Raw genomic sequence first — 18648 nt, 5'->3', positions numbered from 1 at the left:
TTCTAATACTGTTGAACTGAAAATACATTGATACTGATTAAGTCTCGGGACCAGAATAACCGCTAGTGACAAAAACTGTGAGTTGGACATATAGCCACCAACTGATACTAAATATTTTGTATTGTTGTAATCGGATTAAGCTTTTTCTTTCTTTATTGTCTTGATTTATCAACCCTATCTCATGGGAAGATTTATAAATAGCACGACATTACAAGGCAATGTATTCTCGTAGAACAGTTCATAACGAAATTCATTACGAAAAGGTATTCCTCATTTTTCTTGCGTTTTCCTATGAATGTCCAGCAACACGTGACGCACGTGTCAAATTCAGTTTCAGTCTTTTCAAAATAAACTTCCGTCTTCACAGGAAACAACTTGGTTAGGTTTAGGCAACAAAACTACTTTGTTAGGTTTAGGAAGAGATTGTGGTTTAAAATAACTCCGGAAGTGGCGTAACTTAAGTACGGAAGTTAGGTGACAAATAAATCAATGTTGACTTCTGGCATCACACGGGATACAAACAGCAGCCTCCTGGGCGAAAGTCCACTGTTTTTTGACCCACCCATCCACCCCACTCACGAGAACCTGGATAACAGTGCATTACTTTTCATAGGTATACGAACTGTGTATGAGCGTGTCATAAGAAAGCATTTTGGCCTTTTCGCGTATCATTTTATGCTTCTTTTGCATGTCTTTTTTACATGCCAAAAGTGCCATAATGTACGATAATTTGACCATTTTGTGACGCTTACAATTAGTATTTGGTTTTAGTCTGTATCACTTGAATTAATTTCCAGATAAAAAAAAATATAGATCCTACGTCCGTGTTTCACATCTCTTCTCATGTGACCTCGTTCCAGCCAAACACGCTTGGTGGAAAAAGAAAAAGCAACGATGTGGGTAGATTTGTAGGCGAGTCAGAAAGTCGTTTAAATACGCGTTTTGTAGAATTATAAATTTAAGCCTTGTTGTTCTCTTGGTTATGACTTGCGTACGATCATTTTCCTCAAAATACAATCATTTTAAACCTCTGGTACAATAGTTTAACATTTCCCATCTGGCAACACTGCGCCACAATGTGTAATATTTACAGTTTGGTTTAGACAGAGCCAAGATAGCCTTTGTTCTAAGCTAAGCTAACCAGCTGCTGGGGTTAGCTTCATATTTACTGTACAGGCGTGAGAGTGGTATCGATCTGTTCGTTCAACATTCGGCTAAAAAAAGTAAATACCAGTATTTCCCACAATGTTGAACTATTCTTTTAGAGCTTTAACAAATACATTTACTGGAGATTAAAGAGCACAAGACTAGCTTCTCAGGGTCTGCTTGTGTATCTTCACTACCCTCTTACAGTTTTAATGGAGAAGAAAGTGACTTGTCCTGGTGAGCTTTCTGTGCCAGTTTGCACCAGCCATAAGCCGATCACTGCTGCTAGCTCGGTGATTTTCTGTGGTTTAGCCCCAGCTCACCTTGCTGGTACATTCACCAGTGCCCTCTGCTCAACAATGCCCTCCACAAGCCCCTTAGGAAGGCAGCAGGGAATTTTGGATGACATCCGGGTTTGAAGCCCTTTCCAAGTCCTCAGCCTTGAAGAGGGAAACGTTTCACAGCTTATTTTCCTTGCTTGAGCAGCGAGGAAAAGTGTACTAGTCTGTTAAGCCACCACCAGAACAAATAGGTACAGCTGCCAGACGGTGCTGAGGGGGCTGGAGAGGATAGAATTACACGTTATTATGTTCATTTTAAATCTAGATATTTTTCCTAATTTCCTCACATTTTCTCTTGCCTGTGAAAACGCATAGACATCACTTTTCTCCCCCCAACACGTGTAATTGCAATTTGCAAGAGCTAAACTAATTTTACGACACAGGAACACCTGTATTCATCTCCATATTAATAGAAAACAGGAAGTATAAATCCCAATTTTCCAGCAGCCAGTGTCAGTGAAGATGTTCCTTGAGGGAGAAGGCTGTCTCCTCTCCATTAAAATATTGGTGTTCTCCCCCCGCTTTCCCTCCAGAGCGTCCCTTCTGAGCCGAAATCAGATATCATAATTATGAATGGCACCAAATCTACATCACTGGACTTGACACTTCTAATATCCATATATGCCAATGCACATTTAAGTTTCCACTGTTAAGGTGTTCTCAGTGTTGAGTTATAGTGCTGTGTGCCGCCGCTCTAGAATACAGGCCCCTGTGAGTCTCATTTAGCTGTGGAAGAGGGAGCTTTGACTGATAGGCTCATTTGGATTAAGCGCAAGGCCTGAAATATCTTTTAGAAAAGAAGAGAACTAACTTTTACACGACTCTTGAAGCCACTAAAAATCTCTCAATCTCACACAGTCAACCTCAGCTATTAACAGAGGAGGAAAACTGGTCACCATTATAAATCAACGGACAATATATTAATACAAGAAGACATTTAGTGTTTTCCTCTTAACCCATTTGTGTCTAAAAACTATATTTAGTGTGATAAGGAGAAATGCCACAACATTTGTTCTGATTGGTCAAAAGTCTTGAAATTTGGTACAGACATACTTTGGGTAAGTATCTAACAGTACAACGTTGACATTTTTAGATCACATGAGAAAAAAACATTGTGTTTATTAAATGTTTTCCATATGAAATATTTTTTTTAGGACTGTCAATCGATTAAAATGTTTAATCGCGATTAATCGTAAATTAATCACACATTTTTTTTATCTGCAAAAATGTACCTTAAAGGGAGATTTGTCTAGTATTTAATACCCTTATCAACATGGGAGTGGGCGAATATGCTACTTTATGCAAATGTATATATTTATTATTGAAAATCAATTAAAAACACAAAACAATGACAAATATTGTCCAGAAACCCTCACAGGTACTGCATTTAGGATAAAAAATATGCTCCTATTATAACATGGCTAACTCAAGCCCAACAGACAACAACATCTGTCAGTGTGTCAGTGTGCTGACTTGACTATGACTTGCCCCAAACTGCATGTGATTATCATAAAGTGGGCATGTCTGTAAAGGGGAGACTCGTGGGTACCCATGGAACCCATTTTCATTCACATATCTTGATGTCAGAAGTCAATGGAACCCTTTGAAAATGGCCATGACAGTTTTTCCTCGCCAAAATTTAGCACACCTTTGGAGCGTTATTTAACCTCCTTCCTGACAGCTAGTATGACATGGTAACAATGGATTCCTTAGGTTTTCTAGGTTCATGTGATAGCTATAACTATAGCTTTAAAACTGAGCCCGCAACAGCCTTAAGTTAAAACAAATTTGTGTTAATGCGTTATTATCGCGTTAACTTTGACAGTCCTAATTCTTTTACACTGATTATGTGTGCATATCTTTGATAGTCAACTTGTTATGAGTTCATAAATACAAAATACTCGATTGTGCTCCTTGTAGTTTCTGAGATACATTTTCTTATCATACTATATCTAGTCTTTGGGCACATGGAACTACTGTTTTTTTCCTAAAATATAATGTAGTCTATAGATCCCAAAGACTAGATATATTATGATAAGAAAAATTCACTTTTCAGCCAAACGATTTGACCGATTTTGAAAATGTCTTCACTTTTCTGCTTAGGCAAGCCCAGAGAACACTTCCACCAAAGCAAATTAAAAATGTCAGTTGCAGGCACAAAAGGGTTAAACATATCTATGCAATCTTTTGTTTTTAATACTTAATGATCATTAAATTTAACCATTAATGAGTGTGAGTCTCACTCGGGGCTGTATCTGTGTTCCTGCATCCCTCTCTGTGTATGTCATTACACCATGGACAGGAAAGCGCAGGAGCCATTGTCAGGTCAGGCTCTACAAAGCTGCGGCTGATGTAGGTGGTCCACGTCGCCTCATTAGTAACAACACGAGCAGTGGTCTAATGAACTTAAGACAATGCTAATTAATGGAGGAGAACAAAGACTTAACATTTTTAGAAAGTGTGAGTCTGCTTGTATGACAGCGTTTAAGCCACCTTAATCCGCTTGTGATGCGGCGCGTGGTGCCTCGACCTCACCGCGGCGGGGCAGGTCAGAGGGAGCAGCTCCATACCTCCGCTGATATAGTCACCTGTGACAATCCTTTATGGGCTGATAAAGTAAGGGAAGTCTCTCAAGGAACAGTGCGCTGACTTGGCGGAGGGTCTCCCCGGGGAGCAAGTGTCAGGGTTGTCTATCAGAAGGCTGAAAGGAGAAAAGGGACGTGTTACTGGGCTCTATTGTATCCCGGTTGTCATTGACTGATCGGGTCCATTTAGCTGGCTTTCACAGTGAATGAAACCACCTGAATAGATGAAAGCGAGACAGCCTTCCCGACAAACAAGGAGCCCTGGAATATTCATGGAGGATCTGTGAGGAAAAGATTAATGTATTAGAAATTAAAATGGGGCCCGGACGTATGATCTTGCTCTAACACTTGGCCAGACCTGTGTCACCCGCCGCTAGCGCCTGAAGTCGGCACATGCCGCTGCCAAGGTGGAGAGGAATCATTAAGCACCCTGCCATTGTGTGAGCAGAATAATCAAACTTCACCCCCCCCATTCTTTCCCGCAGCACTGACAATGAATAATTCTGGAGCCATTTGCAATGTTAACGGCACCTATCTGGGCCATCCATGCCTTTATGATAAGAGCTCCAAATATGCATTTCAACAGTCTGAACAGAAGCTGCTTCACCGGCATTTCAAAGGACACCTGTCAGTCATCTGAAAGAGCTGTCAGTCTCTGTCACGCAACGGTGCCAGTGAAATGGCCCAAAAGATAATCTTTACTCTCTCTCTTTCTCTCCCTCCACCTCTCCCTTTCATATCAGAGCAGTTACATTTGCAATAGAGTGACAAGTGATTTACACTGGAAAATGGATTGTGTTTAAACTGAAAAAAAGGGGGGTTTATTCTTTTAGGCTGCGTTATTCTTTGCCGGTGTACAGCTGTATCAAATATGCTATCATAAATGTGATCTGGGCTACACTGAATGTCATTATGTTTGATACCATGAGCACTAGACGGGCTACTGAGCTCAAAGGTGACTTTGATAATTCCTATCTCTCTAAACAGAGCTCTATGAGGAGTATAGGAGCCGAGACAGGCGGGATCAAACAGGTTTGTGTTTCCAGAAAGTTTGACCTTCTGCTGTTTTTAACTGGAATGGGTCTTCAAATTGAGTTCACTTCTGTGTTGTTTATCTGGCATGCTGGACAATGCTGCCCTGCTATCTCTACAGGTTTTCACTTTTGCACCTGATTCGACTGTGATCAGATCATTAAATAGGCGTTATCGGTCGCTATAAGCACCATAGATGTGGATGTAAAAGTGAAAGCAAAACTTAAAAGCATCATGTTCTAATCAGTGGGCAACCTCCAGGTCTGAAAAGTGAAGCCAATGTGGAAGTACCTTGCATTATTTCTAACAGCCAGCAGGGGGCGACTCCTCTGGTTGCAAAAAGAAGTCTGATTGTATAGAAGTCTATGAGAAAATGACCCTACTTCTCACTTGATTTATTACCTCAGTAAACATTGTGAACATGAGTTTATGGTCTCAATCACTAGTTTCAAGTCTTCTTCAATACAGCATGATGTTCATTTAGTAAATTATAGTCCCATTTAGAGTCAAATAGACCATAAAACAGGGTATGCTTTAGAGCGTGGCTATCTTGTGATTGACAGGTCTTCTTTCGGTGATCACTCATGTGAATCGATGATAAAAACCTACTTGTGGGTGTAGTAGGCCCCTAATGACCCACATCTATGGTGCTCATAGCGACTGAAAACACCTATTTAAAGGCCTGACAACAGTCTGATCGGCTGTCACTTTATAAAATCTCTCTTTTTTTACACAGAAAAGACAAATGATTTCTTTACTTCACTATAAACCAGTTTGTTGCAGATTCTACTTGCATGGCCAATTTATTGGCAAGGAGGCAAGTGAAGCCCCCTGCTCCTCCACATGTAGGCCAGTAATTTGTTAAGCACGACTAACTTGCGTGCCACCAGCTGTTGGTGATATTTACAGCTGAGTGCAGAGGATGTGTTTGGACCGAGGCTTGCCTAGGCCCAGTCCCACTCCCCTTATGGCCACTCCATGGGCGAAGACAGCCAGCTCAGACCAAGATACCAGAAAATCACAATACAGAGGTGCAGAGAATGAGACAAGACTACATTTCACTTCGGCTGGACAGCGTGCTGGCTCAGCGGAGCAAGGAGTAAGCCATGTGCTTATGATACTGTGAGTCTGAGAGTCTGGAGAATGACCTTTATGACAAGTCATCCTCCAAAATCTCCTCTGTCGCCCTCCAATATGTATTAAAGCAAGAAACGAGCCTCAGTATGGATGGCCCAGTTGTTTCCCTGCAGTGCGCCACTCTTCCAATCACAAAAAGATCACAGCTAAGTTGTGGAACATTATATCATGCGTACTAGACATCAGTAGCACATTTCAATCACTAAAGTCCACTACAACTGCCTGAAACTGTCTTCAATGTGCTCCTGGGAGCTCTGCCAAGAGCCAGAGTCACTTTAGTTCATCCAGCACAAGCCGATACAAAGCTCTGTGGAAACCCTTATGCTTACCCATCCAAAATTCTTTGTTGTTTTCCAGCAAACCAGGCGATTTTCACACAGAACAAACAGCAATTTAACGAGGAATTCAAATTTTGGGCACTCCTCTTTGTCGCATAGTTTCCACACCATGTCCGCTCCTCCAACAATCTCCTCATTGTCGCTCGGGGAGGACACGGTTCAAGAAGTGAGTCACTCGATGAATGTTCACTTTCATTTCAGAGCGCAGTAGGCTGGCATAATCCCTGATACTGAACCCTGACTCACCAGGTCTTTTGGTGATTGAGCGTCATGTCCTTCTTCCATTGTGAAAAAGGACTTGCACTCGCACTTTTGACTAAAGTTCATCCACACGCTCACGGATGAAATTACACATGTCGGAAAGACAACAAGGCTGTTGTGAACAAAAACATTATGAGGAAACCCACCGAAGACAAATGAGCACACGTTCAAATAACTCACGAGTGAATGAAACGTTATGAGTTAATCAAATGAAGTGAATAAAAGGAACAAAAGCGAGTAGTTATCTCGTCTGCAGTTTTGAAATCCTCACACAAATGAATGTCAATAGATGTGCTTGTACAACAGCTTTCTTACAAATTATTCAGTGACTACAATTTTGCAGTTGAAAAAGTCACACACGGAAAGCCATTTACCTGAGTCACAAATGAGTATGTAATTGAGTCCTCGGGGAAAATAACTCAGCTTAACTACTGGAAATAATGTGTAAATTCAATACATTTCCTAATGAGCTCATTTGAGTTTGCTGCAATTATATTTGCTAGTCTAGGTGCAGATAGGATTCTGCAGCTGAGTTGAGGTGAATGCAACCACAGCTCCCTTGTATTCATTAAAATTAGCATATGGACCTGTCAACACTTCTCAGAGGCGCGTTGTAACAATGCCATTTAGCCCTGCATCAGGCGCTGCCAATGGAATGAATGCATGTGGTGGGTAAATGCCTCCCCACCCCTAGCGACAGGGGTGGAATAGGACTGGCAACGCTGGCTCTGACGCACAAAAGAGGCTGCGTTTTAACAGCCAGGCCCTGGCCTCTGACCAGGGGCCATCCACATCAACACTGCTTACACTCCACCATACCTCCCAGCTACTGGCCCAGCCAACCAGCTCTATACACACACCGAGACAGACAGGGAGAAGAGCAAGGCTGGAGAAATGAAGACCGCGAATATGTGAGCATGTGTGTGTGTTTGTGTGTGTGTAGGTGGGCGGATGGCGGTGGGGGCAAGGAGCAAAGAAAAGGAGATAGAAATAAAGACAGGTAGTATTTGTATCTTTCTTTAACAGCTCTCTATTGATATTCATTTACTAAATGCCTTTTTAAAATCTAAATAACACCAAAACTTACAAATAATTATTTCCTGTGAATACCCAGAGTCTATCTCTATATAAACTTAAGAAATATTCTTATCAAAAGGTTCCAGGAAGGAGAGACCCGTGAAAAACAGACCCCCTTTATTGTTGTTTGTCATCATTACACTGAAGCTGCCAGTGAGAGAAGGTATTGTTGCTCAGCGGAGCACACAAGGCCCTAGTTGCATTGTTGTGCCAGGATTTTAAAACAGGCGCGAGTTATCAATAGACCACAGACTATTCGACTCACTCGGCTGTGCCTCTCGATACACTTCAGAACCTCGCACGCTCAACAGCCAGCGATGATCTCACACAATTGGGCTGCTTAACTGACAAACACTTTGTTTCCAGATGGATCCAGGTCTACGTCTAATGGAGAGACGGCCCCATCACTCCAAGCTCTCAGATTTCCTTTCAGCTCTTTATAAAGAATACGAGCTACAGTATCAGTTGGATGACAGTATTCCAATTAATAAAATCTCATTAGATTTTGTGGGATATTAGTAGCCACACTGTATTAAGACATAATTAACCTTGTGATTTGCTTGTGACAGTAGAATTGGAGTCGGTAAATCCAGCCCCATGGAGGAGGACGGAGACATAAAAGACAGGCTAAGGAGAAGACAAGGCCTCAGCTGTGCTCCGCACTGATCTACACACTGCGATTACCTGGAGCAGAGACCGAATGTAAAGGCCTTGGGCTGTCTTTGATATTTCCATCTTTCGTTTGTCTGCTGTGACCTGGACTACATCTAACAGACCTAGACTGGAGGTCAGTAGGAATCAAGGGAGAGGAGAGGAGAAATTAAAAATAGAAAAGGGGCACAGTTGAAGATTTCCACTTCTTTTTTTACCCCAGACGCTGACACTTGATATGGCCAAGCACATATAGGGTTTTCCTCTCCCTCCTTATTTAACTCGCACACACCAACACTCATTATAGTTACCTTTTGTCTAGTATTTGATGCCATTACCACTCCCACCCCAGCAATAAGAGAACCAACTTTATTCTGTCAGGGTGCTTATTAAAAGTTTACATATTCACACCTCTGTGACCCTTAATGAGGATGAAGGGAGACTTGTCCTCACTTTATGACAAACTATAGGTAATAAGGTGTAGATGAATTAAACAAGCTGCCCTATAGTCTGTGCACAATTACTCAAGAAGCAAATGAGAAATTGGATATCAAGTCTAGTATATGTCTGGTAAGCATACATACAGAATAAGGCTGTCTTTTGTCTTGGCTGGCATGCATTTCTACAGTCACGTGCTGTAACGGACAGTGCCTATAGACTTTCAGACGGGGGTAGTGGCTAAACGGTGTCCTTCAGTTAACAAGGTATCAAGGTCCAACCTGATTTCACGAGAAGGAATATAAATTCTATATAATATATTTTTCCGCCACGCAACAAAACCATGATAACATCCACACTTTTTGTTGTTTAGGCAACAAAACCACTTATTTAGGTTTAGGAAAAACATCATGGTTGGGCTTAAAATGACTACGTACACTGAGTAAAATATGTACAGAAACAATGTAACATGAGAACAGAAAAGATGTCACTAACGTAACGTAACACTTTGGGACATGAACACTGGATTCCTGGTTGAAAGTCCTGTGTTTGTTCTCATATTATTGCATAAAAAGGGTGACTAAGTGAATGTTAAGACATTAGTATCTTGATTCAGACTGAAATGTAGACAAACAGGTAGATGAAAAGATCTAGATAGATATGATAATTGTATATTTGAATGGTATTTAATTAATGGGTTAATTTGTCTGATGGAACAGATGCAGGATGATAATGAATTAAAGAAATGCACTCATTAAGACTTGTATATAATAATAAGAGAAAAAAATTACCTGATGGATCGAGTCCGGCTACTGCGTGTGAATTTAACTGCATTTTAAATCTGCCATAGCTTTCATAGACAGCTCACAACCGTTTCTCAAAACATGTTTTTGTGTGTAGAGTAATACAGCCGAGCTCAAATTTCTCTCGTCCCTTCAAGCGCAAAATACAAAAGGCCTAGGCTGCCACCACCTGATTCAATCAAGTGTGTTACATTGTATACCCATGGGCAACAAGGCAACTTGTTTTTTAATTAATAATGTAATACCCTGGTCTCAGAGCCTTGACCCCTGGCAGTCCTGCTGCTTTTTTTGTAAATACTCTCAAGATCTCAGCAAAGATGCTGGGAGCATTTTTCTCCACACTCCAACTCATGCAACTGGATTTGATAAATAAAGCTTGAAACTAACACTGTAGCAATATGTGAGTGAAGAGAAACATGTTTTTTTAGCATTATGTGATAGCTCGGGAACCAAGTACAATATGACATTAATTAGAGAAGGAATAATTAGAAGAAGAAACCAAAGAATGAGCACTAATACTGGAGAAGGATGGGGAAGGAGATTAAAACTGCAAAATAAATGTTTTAGAAAATAAAAATGTACTGGGATGAGAAAATATCCCATGTAAGCAGAGTACATGGTGTGAATGAAAGTTAATGTTAAGGGCTATGAAGACAGAGACATGGCCGTGGGTGCTATGTTGTGAGGAATAACATGCACAGTGAAGGGTAAACGCACGCTTCTTTGGAGATCCTGGACCGGAAAGAAGCCTGAGGGAGCTCAAGGGCTTGTGGGATACGGGCTGTATTCAACCTTTCTCTGCAGCCACACACACACACACCACAACAACAGGGAATGATGGCACTTTTACAGTATGCCATGAGAAGCACTGACTCATTCGTTCACACATAACAAACATGTTAACTAAACATATAAAAGCAAATGACTGACTGACTCACATGAAGTCATGGGAAAACGTCAGGAATGACTGCAGCCATGTGTTTCGCCGTAGCATAACAGATGTGAGACAATTAATGTATTTTCATGTGCAAAAAAAAAAAAAGATCAGTTACCAGCCAATGATTTATATCATTAATATATATCGTTTATATATAATTATATCAATGGTTGTTTTAAAAGTATTCATAATTTTTAAATGACAACTGACAGAATATCAAACAAGCAAGTATAAAACAATTTTCTGAAATCACAAATTACATTTTTAACAGAACAAACATTTTAATTAGCCAACATGAGCTCAGCCACAAGTAAATCTAAAGTGATTATTCCTGCCCTGAGAGAAAGGCTGTCTCCCTGCGCTCTGTCAAAAGGTCAATTATGGCCCCAAACCGGCATGCAGTGACAGTGACCTGGAAGCGCTACTGATGACCCCACATCCAGGGGCCCAAAAGAGTTGATCATCTAACATGCAGGCTGCCCGGAGCCATGGAAATCTGACATTTGTCCTTATTCAAATGAACACAAACAATATGCATCTCATGCCTCTCCCTAACCTGTGCCAAATCTAAGGCATAGGGACCAGCAGTCTTAATGCATTGTCCTCCGATCCAAGTCCATGCCCTTCCCTGTGAACACAGCCACACAGCAATCACACACTGAGCCTGCAGTAAGAGCGGACTGCAAGAAGGCGCCATCTTCACCAGCAGCTACACTAACACGGGTTATTATTGTTCTGGTCTACAGTACTGGGGTCACAAAATGGACTGGGGTCATACAGTAAAGGAAATGTTAAGGGTGAGAACAATTCAAGTTATACGTACTGCAAAAAAAAAAAACATTTTTCATGTTGATGCTGGCTGTCATTGAAGGATCTAAAATCGAAATCCTTAAAGAGGCTACAATCAATTGTTAATAACACAAGATCAAATGACTGAATGAATGTGTAATGTGAAAGGGGTTGTTCATAGTGATGAACCCACAAAGAATTACCACCTGACTCTGCAGGTGCCCTCAGTTTGACTGAGCTTTATTGCGTCTTTCAGCTCATTGTTTTGGTTTTCCGACCTGCAGCTTCACTGTTTTGGTTCAGTCCAACCCCGTCTCCTAATAATTATGTTCCCATACAACTAAACTACATTCTCAATTACGTTTTGAGGTAAAACTATTTTCCCCTGGATTACAGTCGTAGTTTTAAACACATGGTTAACATTATAAATTGAAACAAAACAAAACAAAAAATGCAACAACACTACTTCTTTAGGTTTAGGCAACACAACAACTTGGTTAGGTTTAGTAACAAAAACTTGATTTGGCTTAAAATGACTGTGTAATGTGAATGTTGACTTTTAGTTTTACATGGGGCAGTAACAGCGGTTTCCTGGGGGAAAGTCCTGTTTTGTTTGACCTATCCACCACATCTCCCACCCACCCATAGTGGACTTTCTCGCTTGTAATACTCAATTTATTATACGTAACTTTCATTAACGGTGGTGCGCACTATCATTACAAACATATTTGTGATACATCAAAGACAAACATAATCCACGACAAAATACGTTTCCCTCCAAACGTAATTGAGAATGCAGTTGTATGTCGTCATTTTTGGAAGACAGGTCTGTTCAGTCTCAATGCTCTCAAAGTGTCGTTTTTAGACGCATCAGGCAGCTGCTTTCAACAAGAACAACAAAAAAATCGAAAAACTCACAACCTGCTCAGCACCAAACAGCAGCTGAACACCCAGCATGTAAACACAGTGCAGTATTAGCAGCCAAAGAGCCAGATATTTCCCTCAGGAGTTGGTGGAGACCAAAACCAGAGCTCAAAGGAGAGTGAATATTTGACTTACTTTCATTTTAACAGCCTGGTTGCACTAAATGGTGTATGAATGACACGGTAATTGCAATCGCTTTTGGCATGTCATTTTTAAACAATGTAGTCTATATTGACTGCAATGCATCAGCATAAATATGCTACGCTCAGAGCTAGTGAGGTAGAATAAAAAATGAGAAATTATGGTTGGCAGGAGGAGAGGAGGATGGGTCCAACAAACACAGGCCTTTCAACCAGGAGACCGGTGTTCATGTCCCAAAGTGTTTAGAAGTTAGGTTAGTGACGTTTGTGATGATTTATTTAGTGACCTTTGTGACGTGTTTTCCGTACTTCAGTTTCACTTCAAATTGTTTCCCAATGTATTTTACTTAGTTTATGTACTTATTTTAAGCCCATGATGTTTTTCCTAAACCTAACTAAGGGGTTTTGTTGCCTAAACCTAACTGCGGCCGTTACTGTAGGAATGTCCTTGTAATGTCATGCTATTTATACGCCTTCCCGTGAGATCAGCTTGTTTCTACAGCGTGTTTCTGCTGCCCCCAAGTGGCCTAAAAAATCAGTTACTGGAGGTTTACAAATAATGTATCTTGATCTAAGTTACTACTGATGATGTAAAACTTTTTTTTTAAAAAGGATCACGAATATATACTTTCATTTTTTAACAAATGCTGAGTGATTTCCTGAAACATTGTAGTTTTTTGCAAATAGTCAAACAGGAGCAAATCCCGTATTTGCTGGGGAGTATTTTCAGCCAAGTATACACAGCAGCCGACAGTGTATGTGGTGGGATTAACTCAAACATGTTCATCATAATGAAGAAACATGTCACCCAGTGCAACAGTGTGGCTCATTGATGTGATATTAATAGTGTTTGGAGAACAAAGGAGGTCTATGGCACAAAGGGTTAAGCTGTATCAGACTTTGACTACACAAGCAATACTTACAAGTACTCTGATCTATTCATTGTTGGTTTTGGTCTTTTCATTGAATTTGTTGACTGTATAAAACATATAAACAATATCAAAACACTAATTCTTTAAGTTTGGTCAAATATGGCAAATATCCATAATGCACTGAGCCAACATGCGCCCGTTTACTACACTGGAGTAAAAAGCTTTGCAAAAACACCTCTATAAGAAGGTTATTGCCGTAACACCGGTGTATACACAGTAAATTCCCCCTGAATAGCGCTTGCCTGAAGCAACACCTACCGTAGTAAATGCTTATCCATGTGGACTTCCCATCTCATGCTGTTTTGTCTGTGTGTGCAGAAGGTAGCGGCCTGGCCTGGAACCGTATGACACAGAGAGCACGGGCTCTCATGTCTTCAGGGCGTTCCACAGAGCATGATCATGAAACGCAGAAACATGAAGAAAACTGCAAAAGGTTGAGCCATGGAAACGTCTTTCTTCTGCACGTCAGTTAATTTCCTCTTTTTCCCTTTGGTTCCACATCACTTTTCTATTATGTTTTGAACACAGTGAAAACATAATACAAATCACGCTGCTGGAAAAAAAATAAAAAATCGAATCATTACGCCCTCAAATGAAAAAATGGATACCAGTGAAAAATGTAAGGGAATTGTTATTTTTCACATTCTAATTCACATCACAAGGAAGCGAAAAGAAACACATGCTGTATATCAGATTGGTTTGGTGCCTTTTGCCCCGAGCCATGCAGCACACACTGATATTAGTTTTAAATACAGATTGCTGGCAATAATGGAACAGAAGAGTCCATGCCTGCCACATAGGCCCGGTCTGGAGTGCCTCACATTGCCGGCTCGCCAGGACAGCTTCAATCAAAAAGCTCAAATAAATGTAGTTCTTTGGGCTCTGTCAACTGTAAACTGTTATTGATCCCAACAAATGAAATTTGTTCACGTTGATCGATCAAACACATTATCTGTGTTTTCCAGTCTATTACCAGCAAGTGGAAACTCAGGAGGCATCAATAAATAGAGCTGGGTCATCCCGGCTAGATTCCGTTCAAGCTAGAAGGGCTGTAAAAACAGGCGACCAAACATAAGTACTTGTACTTAAAGGTAATGGACCTGCATCCTGACTAAACACTAAGTGCCTGGGGTGTCTAGATGTGGAAAGCACTTCTGTAGCACCTTCAAGGTCTAGAGACACTTTTGTATGTACTGTATACTTGCCCTCCTCTCTTCTGCCCTTGCTAATTCCCCCCCCTCCACCCAACATATGAAAGCCTTCCAGCTGGCACCCAACGCCTGTACTTGGCAGGTCGGTGGGAACATGAGAATTAAACCTATATCGCCCCAGCTACCAGTTCTCAAATATCAGTGGAGTCCAGCACTTCACCAGGGACTGATGAGAGGAAAGCATGTCAATGGGACAAAAAGCTCCTTCTGGCACGACTCCACTCAACTGCTCCTCTCGCTGCTATCTCAGGAGTTACGTTTTCATAAGGAAGTAAATGATCCTATGAGGAAGGGCTCCATTTAACTGTGGGATTATAAAGTGACGCATCTGTGCTTCATCTAATCACGTGTGTTTCATGGGCAGAATAATTAGAACAGCAAAAAATCTTGTCTGGTTTCCTCGCTATTGACATCAAGGTTTTCCACTGAATTATAACTGGGACAAAGACAAAAGCAGGTAGCTTGATCTACACTGTTTATTGTGTACACCTAGCTAAAACGAATGCAGTCTAATGCAACAGTCCTGCAATAAAATCCTACCTTCATGAAGGTTATGAAGTTCAGTCTTTGTTGATTCAACTTTATGATCATTGTGGAGGTCTTACTTTGTGGTACTGTTGAATTGTATTGCGATTTACTCAGAGGTATGTTTAATATTTAATTTACCCCCCATTAATATAAATGGGGTAGACATAGGGGTCTAATCAATACAGTATTGTATCGCAATAATGGCAATATTGTGTCGATACACGGACGCCAAGTATCGATCTTTTATTATATAAGCTATTAACCTCCTAACAATCCAACAGCTGGTATTCTGTCTTTCAGAGGTTGCAGTGGGCTGAGTCTTAGAGTAATTGAAGATACTGGTATCATATGAAACTTGTTAGGAAGAAAGCAAAATAACGCTCCACAGTTACGTTCAATTTTGGTGAGGAAAAACTGGCAAGGCCATTTTCATAGGGGTCCTTTGACCTCTGACCTCAAGATATATGAATGAAAACTCTGAAATGAACTGAAAACTGTATCTTATTAGATAAAACAGATGTTGACAAACATAATTTGGAGTTGAAAAAAAGGTAATAAATCGCAATATATCTTATCGCAACACTCACAGCATATCGCAAAATGTTTAAAATCGCAATAAGATCGTATCGTGATAATATTGTATTGTGGGGCCTGCGGTGATTCCCACCTCTAGTAGATACCTCTTAATATAATAAAAATGTAATGCAGTCTTACTTGGGATCTAAAGGTGTGCTTCTTTGGGAAATAACTGAAGAAAATGGTTTCTTTTACTCTCAAATTGACAGTAAAAATTAAAAGAATCAGTAATATCAGACAACTTATTTCTCTCATCTCGCTTTTTTATGTAGAAAACAAGTATAGAAACTTGCAACTTTCCAAGTTGTTCTACTTGTTTTCCCTGCAGTGTGAAGTTGACAAACCTCAGCTGAACTTTACTAAAACCATCTTCTGTCCTTTCGCATTTCTTCAGACTAAGAGTGACAGCTTGTCCACGAACCAAGGGCAGCCTTACTAGAAATAGGAATATCCGCCCCTCTACAGTGATAGAGCAGCTCTGATAGCTCCTTTATTATGGAAAATTATTTTAAACAGCATAAAACGGCAGAGGCTCATTTTTTCCATGTTTCTGCCACTATCACTCCAGCTATTGATAAGATGTCTAAATTTATTGCAGAATAATTCTGCAGGAAAAGAGATAAAAGGTTGCTGAATAAAATATGAGGCGAAGGCTGTAAATTGTAGCAATGCATATCATTTCATTCAAATGTAGGACGCAATTACCATCTGCTACACTCATCAGTCCCCTCCTTTATGACTTAATTATATGTTTAATGCTATCAGATCAAGGAAAGGGCAAAACAGATGAATGAGAGAGAAAGAGAAAAGATTCAGCAACAAGACAAAAGGCAGATGAAAAGTAACATAAAGGGATGGAATTGATTTCATTCACCGGGAAATAGAAAAAGTTAATTTAGATACAATGTTCCCTCATCTCCTGTGCCTTTGTAAGATAATAAGCCCAATAGGTCTCATACCAGCCAAACAAAAGAAGTCAAGTTCCTCAAAACTGAAAGTCTTCCTGCATTCGCTTTGAGAAGACGGCGAATTAGTGAATCGTTCAAAGTGTTGTATGATCGTTGCAATAATTTCAGTGCATGATATCAATGCATTATCTTTAATAAGGTTTAGCAGAGGTGAGTCATAGGAGAATGTTACATCTATTCTTCGTCTTTTATAAACACCTGCACATTTCTATCCGCTCTTTTCTATTGTATTTTATCATATTATTCATTTTAGCTCGATGAAACTAAATGTATTCAGTTGTCTGTTTTGTACGACTTGCCGGGGTAAAAATGAAACTTCACAATGCTGAAACTTTTTGTTTGGATGCAAATCGTGTACGGCAGCGTTCACAAAGAAAACTGGGGTTGTCCAAATGGCTGTGGGGTAAAACGCTCGCCAGTGGGCATCCCAGGTGCCAGCGGGCACTGTCCTAACTGTGTACCTTTGGCCAGAACTCATTATAGGGTGACATTTAGGACTGCTGCTGTCCATGCCAAGTCAGCCCTCTGGATTGAGACAAATTATGTAGTTATTTTTTATGTCAGACATTAAGTCATGTCCAGTGGGAGCCAAATCAGTATCACCTTCATGTCACCTGGGGGAAAAAAAATTGATAAAGGCCGTGGACTCTTTGAACAAGGGGCGTTATTCAACTTGTTTGGTGAAATATTTGGTCTTACAAAACAAGATTGAGGTGAATTATGACGTAGTGCAGACGCTTCCACAGTTTCATGAGATGTTAGATCATCAGCTAAATAATTTTTTTGAATGCAAGAAATGTATTTAGTTATTCTCACAGCTAAATCACAGTCCCGTTCAGCTTGTCTTATCTTTTCTCTCTTTCCGTGGATCGTAGAAAAACAGAGATACAGTCATATCATAAAGGGACTTTTCTACCTGTACGCTGCAGAAGGTGCAATGGTTTCCTTTTGCTCCGTGGCTACTATTTCTTCCAAGCCCAAAGAAGGATTAGAATTAGAACAAAAATAGCCCATCATTTTCTATAAACCCATTACTAAAGGAACACAACAGTTTATGCAAAAAACACCTGACTTTAATCTGTATGCTATGATATAAAATACACCTATGCCATGTCATTGATGACTCTTTTTCTCTTTATCATAGATTTACACACATTTTCAATATCCATTAAAAACAAATAATATTTCAGCGGTGCATGTCAATACTTTATAAGCTTATTTTTGGATATGTTAAGGAAATAAAGCAACATGAGTCCTTGCTGCAGATTCCTCCATGAAGCCAAATGATCGTCATCCCAGCAGATGGGGAGTGAATAACATGAACAGAACTAAAGCTCCATCTTGTGGACTTAACTAAGTACAACACCCTAATAGCTTCCCAGGTTTTTGATTTACAGGTTCTTGCTTCCATTAAGCCCTTGAAATGATAAAATATGTGTAAGATGATGTGTAAACAGACAAAAACAAGGCATTAATTAAATGTGTAAGTCAGTGTCTGTTTGAGGAAAGATTAAAATCTGCAGTAAAGTGATCAGTAGATATTTTATGCTGCTCTCATTTAGCGGGAGAAACATTTTTGATTTGCCATTAATACATCAAATAAAGGCATAAGAAGCTAAACAGAACAATTAAACACAGATGAAACAGTCAGTCTGCACTCTCTCGCAGGTATCTCACAAAGCATGAAATGAATTAAAGTTGTTTATCTGCTATGTATTAGCGGGCAAATTATAGATAATTGCTCATTTGATGTATTCTGAGTAAAGCATTCATATGATGCATATGCTATGGATATTTCCCCACACAAACTTCAAGATGAAACAAACAGAAAAAA

The 18648-nt window shown here is 40.1% G+C and overlaps 1 protein-coding gene across 8 annotated transcripts in view; it reads left to right on the top strand.

Moving 5' to 3' along the window:
- The window catches only part of LOC141782765 (glycerol-3-phosphate dehydrogenase, mitochondrial-like), a 187457-nt gene extending 169143 nt beyond the window's left edge, over window positions 1–18314 (top strand). For 6 of the 8 annotated variants that reach the window (XM_074659469.1, XM_074659471.1, XM_074659474.1 and 3 more), the window contains 2 exons: window positions 5060–5104; window positions 8490–12625. The gene's annotated coding sequence lies outside the window, so the exon portion shown is untranslated. Of the gene's footprint in view, window positions 1–5059; window positions 5105–8489; window positions 12626–13849 lie in introns of those variants that run through there. The other 2 variants (XM_074659470.1, XM_074659466.1) reach the window with 2 other exon arrangements.
- Window positions 18315–18648: the final 334 nt, after the last annotated feature.

The sequence above is a fragment of the Sebastes fasciatus genome, chromosome 14, assembly GCF_043250625.1.
Source record: "Sebastes fasciatus isolate fSebFas1 chromosome 14, fSebFas1.pri, whole genome shotgun sequence".
In the NCBI taxonomy this organism is placed as follows: Eukaryota; Metazoa; Chordata; class Actinopteri; order Perciformes; family Sebastidae; genus Sebastes; species Sebastes fasciatus.
This window is presented reverse-complemented; position numbering and strand designations above follow the sequence as displayed.